Genomic DNA, 6040 nt, shown 5'->3' with positions numbered 1-6040 from the left:
ATGGAATAAATTGTCTCTCTAACCTGTATTTAAAGGTTGTGTGGTTGTGGGTGTGAAAGGTTTGTAGAATGCAAATGATATGCCATGACATGGCTATGACAAATCTTCTAATATTAGTTTAACACATTGCCTGGGCCTAAGATGAGCAATGTTTTAAATATGTTCTGTCAACCAAGAAGAACATTTTAGGTACAAGTTATCAGAAGTGTCAATAACCTTTGCAAATGGAAGGCAGTGTTACAAAGGAAACGAACATCTATGCTTAAGAGTTGCATTTTAAAAGATGCTCTGGTTTCATTCTATGAGGTATTTTCTGTATTTCTGCTATTTCTTTACATTTTAAGTTATAATTTAATGCTAAATCATGAAAAAACAGGTATGACACTGTTGCTCGTTCCGAACTTCGTGACTATCTAAGGCATTACCTTTGAAGTCTGCGTCCTTTGAAGGATGCAGCCTCTGAATTGGGATGCAGCTAAAGAATACTTCCAGGAAAAATCTAATTGCTGGATTTTCCCAAATGATATACTCTTCCTGTTTTGCTTTAGGTGGAGTGTGCCTTTCCTCTGATACCTGGCAATAGAATGAGCTGGGGGTGTGGTTGCTATTCCCTCCTTAGATCCCTGACAGCCCTGCTGAAAAATCCAGCATTGCTGATCACCAGCATAAGGTATGTTGAGCACAGAATTCTAGTTACTGGTCATAGGAATCAGGTGAGCTGGTGGACCAGCATATGTTGTATTTTGGTTGTTGGTATGATCCCAGTAAGACCACAACAAAACTCACATATATGTTACATTTCACATTTCTTAATGTGTGTTCATAGTTAAATAAAGACCAAGACATTTTTCTCAAATTATTTTCAATAAATGATTTAAACGCATGTTACATGAACACAGCTATGTGTACATATAGTCCCAATCTAGAGAGTAAAAGTAACACTGAACCAGTGTTGCAGTTAATAAAATAAAGTAGATTCACTCTACAAGTGATTATTGACCATTAGTGATGACACCTACTGTTAACAAGCACCAAAAGAAAGAGGAACAACAAGAACAGAAACAAAAATAGAAGAGAAGAGCAGACAGCACAAAAACTCACTGCCTAAATATAAATCAACTGCAAACAAAATCGATGATAACTCACTAGAATATGCTCAGGCAACTTCAAAATCAGCATTAGCATATTAACTTATTATAAACCAGTTTGGCTTTATTTCTTTCAGATGGTAAATGAACAAAGTTGTTAAAGTCTGTAAGTCAAAAAGGCTGAAGTCAACATTATGGTGATGTTTTCCTTTTGGGCACTTAAATTATATCTCTTTCAGCAATTGTGTCAGTGCCAAGCAGGGTGGGGCTGAGAGCCGTGGGAATGGAGTCTTCCGGAGGAGGAGGAGTGACGACAGTGAAGGACGAGAAAAGTCCAGGCCTGGTCCTCTCTCGTCCTTCACTGTCGTCATTCCGCCCTTTATCCCTCCAGATCTCCTCTGTGAGACTCGAGGCCGGTGTGGCACGGAGGTGATGCTCATTAGCACTCGTGTCATTGGCCTCGCTCCATTCCAATGGCTCTCAGCCCCGCCCTGCTTGCCACAGTGTCCTTTGAAGCATTTTGACATATTTCTCTGTGTAAACCTTTGTGCATGAAAAATGGATCACATACAGTTGTCAATTGTTTTTTAAAGAAAACTATGCAACACAAAATAAGACAAATCTACAGCATATTGGTGATGTTGTTGACTTTACAAAATTATAGACAGTATACATTGCTGTTTTTTTTTTTTTTGCAGCAGCAGGGTATTAAAATATAACAAACCAAAACAATTCAACTTTTTAGTTCTACTTTCAAAAGTGTGAGCAAAACAAATTACGTTTATTACAATATATTATATGTTTAACTGAGGGTAACGCAGATATGACGCCATTGACAGGCGACTCCCTCACACGTCCCGGATCCTTGGTTAAAATAGCAATTTTCTCACGATTTACAAATAGTTGGAAACATTTGAGATATTGTAAGTACTCAACTGCACAAAATATATAGTACTGGCCTAGTGGTTTTTGGATATTTTACATATTGCAGCTTTAACCACCTTCACCAGAAAGACCATGCTGGTTAACCATCTCTGCTTGAGAACAGCATGACTATGCTGGACCGTTAGCTAGACCAGCACTATACCAGCACTAACTTTGGATCAACAAGGAATTTGTGCTGGTTTATGCTAGATTTTCAGCAAGGCGCTGTGGTTTAGCTTGACCCAAAGATCTTGCCTCAGCCACTTTTTAGCAAAAAGAGCCTCATAAGTGATATTTAACTAAATAATTTAAATGATTTTACTTTCAAATAAGTCATTCTATTCAAATAATCATGATGATACAGTTGTCACATGCACACTTTGGACTCCCCCACGAACAGGGTGCATGCCAATCAGCTCCCAAGTTCAGTAGTCAGGCAATGACCAGGGAGTTGGCCATTTTAAGGGCTGTCTCAATCGCAAAACTCTTCCAGTGCACTGAACTGTTGAGTCCGTAAAAAGTCCTACAGTGCAACGTAAAAACGAGGGAGCATCAATGCTCACTATGTTCACTTAACAGAAGTTCTGAAGCATGAAATCCCTAGTAAAAATGAATATATTTAAAATACATTTATTTCATATTAAGTATAGTTTTAATCTATTAACATATTTACTGACGTATCTCTTGAGACTTACTGATATAAAAAAATTATAATTATTAAACTTTATTTTGAGTACTACTTGTGCACAATCAGTGTTGGGTAAGTTACTTCAAAAAAGTAATTAATTACTAATTACTAATTACATCATCAATATTGTATTTAAAATACTTTTCTAATTACTCTGTCTGAAAAGTAATTTAATTACTCAATAAGTAACTTACTAATTACTTCTTAAAATCCCTATAAACCTTGACCGGATAGACAATAGAAAGGAAATTCTTTTAATAATTTAGTCAAACATGGAATGGTTTAGCCTTTTATAGCTTTTTAAAACATTTTAACTTTATTAAAACATATACTATAATACTTTTATTTACTTTATAATAATTCCGTTTTTTTAGTAACAAATAGGGATGTCATTATACCAAAAATCTAGTAGTCGGTACCGATACCACCAAAAGTGCACAATACTCGATACCACAGTAAAAATATATAAAAATACAAATAAAACAATGCTATATAGGCTATTTTTTTCCAGGTAGGTCTAATAGTAAGTAAAAATACCACAGAAATTGAATAATCAAACATAAAATAACTCTGCATAGTCATAACTGTATAAATTAAATATAGTTTAATCCTTATTAAAGTTTTTTCTTTTGTTGTTTGATTATCATTTATAATACAGACAGCCAGTAGTAGACAGTAGCATGTTTTAAAGACTGCTGTCACTAATGGACGGAGACAGTGCTGTTACATGCTGTTCACATTCACAAGTACAACGCAAGTACATTATAAGTATCTGTAATTAAATTACCTAAAAATTAACAGTAATCCCTTACTTTACTTTTTCAGTGGATAAGTAATTTAATTACTGTAACTTAAGCCCCGGGTATACTTCACTTTCCGCGCCCGGACGCGTCGCGCGCAGTTGTGTCCGCGCATCTTTCAAAGTATACTCAACCGCGGATGCGCGCGGATGACTGAGTTCGACACATGCGCAGTACAACTTTTTTCTATGCTCTACCAGACATCGGAGGGCAGCACTGAGTCGTGTCATCAACGGAACATTCGCTGGGCATGATCGGAGAAGAAACACCATTGCAACATAGTTTGGAAGATACACTGAACAAGAATCTAAAACGATGGAGAAGGATTTGTTTACTCGTCTTGGAAGAAGTTTCTCTTTGTTTCAAGCGTGTTGTTTTTAAATCGCTCTTTCCACACTCTTCTTCGTCGACTGCACACTGTGCTCAGTACTGTCAAAGAGCTTAGAACCCAAGAGGCGACACTTTGATACTTTTTGGGTAACAGCCACTAGATGGCGCTCCGGTAGCACGGCCGCCATTATGGGGTGAAAATACTAACTGGACCATAGAATCCTTCACATCTTACACACCCAAAATCGGCGAATTTCACTGCCAAATCAGAAGCGCAATAGAACAGTTTTTTTTAAATTAAGTCACCAGTAAATTGTATGGCTCCCACAGAAAATGTTGTATTGTCTTATATATGTTTTATTTTACCAGTTGTGGAATCCAACCATTCAACCATCTGAGGTAGCGTAGTTAGCCTACTTTATTGAGTATTTCCATTTTATGCAACTTTACAAATTTATTAATAGTAAATTAACAATTAATAAACTTAAGATCATCATGTTTGCAGCGAACAATATATTTTAGACCTAATAGAGTAATAGTAATAATCTAGGTCTGAAATGAAATAGGCTATATTGTACATTTTAATGGATTACGCTATAACATAATGATCTTATAATACGTGATGCATTGCTGTGTCCGTTATCGCATAATTCACACTTTTGGACACTTTTGCTTCAATGGACATTAGACAACACTGCAAAATCAAGCTGTTATATTCATATATTTATTGTCCAACATTCCCAATTTTTCTGATGCATGTCCTTAATTTAATTTCATATGTTGGTAATAATTCAGTGTTTATAAGCCTTTTAAAGAATTTTAACCCAAACTGACTGGGTTTCTAGAGAGCAAAGGTTTTGTGAAAAAACCTTTAGACTTAAAAGACTTAAACACAAAGTGTGTAAAATAAACTGTTAAAAGGATTTGATGATCACTAGTGATAGTATTTTATTCTGTGTTGTCATCATTCAGGTTGGATTTCAGCTTTAATGTGCATTTTTTTTTTTAACAAAGCAGCTGATATTGCCATAGAAACTAGTGGACTGCCGACTCGCTTTCACCCCAAAATGGCGGAAACGCAGGGCTGCTGCTGGGCGCCGGTGTTGCAATGGAACGTTCTATTAAGTGTCGCTTCTTGTTAGTGTATATTCTTTGGTACTGTGCGTATTGCAATCTATTGGACTCTTCTTTCTTGCGTGCGCATGTGCTGTTGCACGCGCACCGTCCGCGCAGTCTCGAAATTTGGGCTGCACGCGGACGGGGTGTGCGGCCGGGCGCAAGCACTCCACATGACGAAAATTACGTAATGCGGACGGTGCATGAACGCGGACGGCCGAAGTATACCCAGGGCTTTACAGCACTACTTCCGCACAAATAAAGTGCATTAAAGTAAAAGTATTAGTTGTTCCAATTTAAGATTACATATTATGTACTTAATAAAAATACCTTGTAATTGTACTTTTGGTATACTAAACTGGTATACAGGTGCTAGTCATATAATTAGAATATCATCAAAAAGTTGATTTATTTCACTAATTCCATTCAAAAAGTGAAACTTGTATATTTTATTCATTCATTACACACAGACTGATATATTTCAAATGTTTATTTCTTTTAATTTTGATGATTATAACTGACAACTAAGGAAAATCCCAAATTCAGTATCTCAGAAAATTAGAATATTTTGAAAAGGTTCAATATTGAAGACACACTCTAATCAGCTAATTAACTCAAAACACCTGCAAAGGCCTATAAATGGTCTCTCAGTCTAGTTCTGAGGGCTTCACAATCATGGGGAAGACTGCTGACTTGACAGTTGTCCAAAAGACGACCATTGACACCTTGCACAAGGAGGGCAAGACACAAAAGGTCATTGCAAAAGAGGCTGGCTGTTCACAGAGCTCTTTAATAGAGAGGCGAAGGGAAGGAAAAGATGTGGTAGAAAAAAGTGTACAAGCAATAGGGATAACCGGACCCTGGAGAGGATTGTGAAACAAAACCCATTCAAAAATGTAGGGGGGATTCACAAAGAGTGGACTGCAGCTGGAGTCAGTGCTTCAAGAACCACTACGCACAGACGTATGCAAGACATGGGTTTCAGCTGTTGCATTCCTTGTGTCAAGCCACTCTTGAACAACAGACTGCGTCAGAAGCGTCTTGCCTGGGCTAAAGACAAAAAAGGACTGGACTGCTGCTGAGTGGTCCAAAGT

General features: G+C 37.1%; 1 protein-coding gene across 1 annotated transcript in view; it reads left to right on the top strand.

Annotated features, from left to right (window-relative positions):
- Positions 1–6040, top strand: part of LOC127500562 (uncharacterized) — a 52417-nt gene that overhangs the window by 642 nt on the left and 45735 nt on the right. Inside the window, exon 3 of the mRNA XM_051871788.1 lies at positions 549–670. The gene's annotated coding sequence lies outside the window, so the exon portion shown is untranslated. The remainder of the gene's footprint in view (positions 1–548; positions 671–6040) is intronic.

Source organism: Ctenopharyngodon idella, chromosome 19 (genome assembly GCF_019924925.1).
Source record: "Ctenopharyngodon idella isolate HZGC_01 chromosome 19, HZGC01, whole genome shotgun sequence".
Lineage (NCBI taxonomy): Eukaryota > Metazoa > Chordata > Actinopteri > Cypriniformes > Xenocyprididae > Ctenopharyngodon > Ctenopharyngodon idella.
The sequence above is the reverse complement of the archived record's forward strand: the minus strand, read 5'-3'. Positions and strand labels throughout refer to the sequence as shown.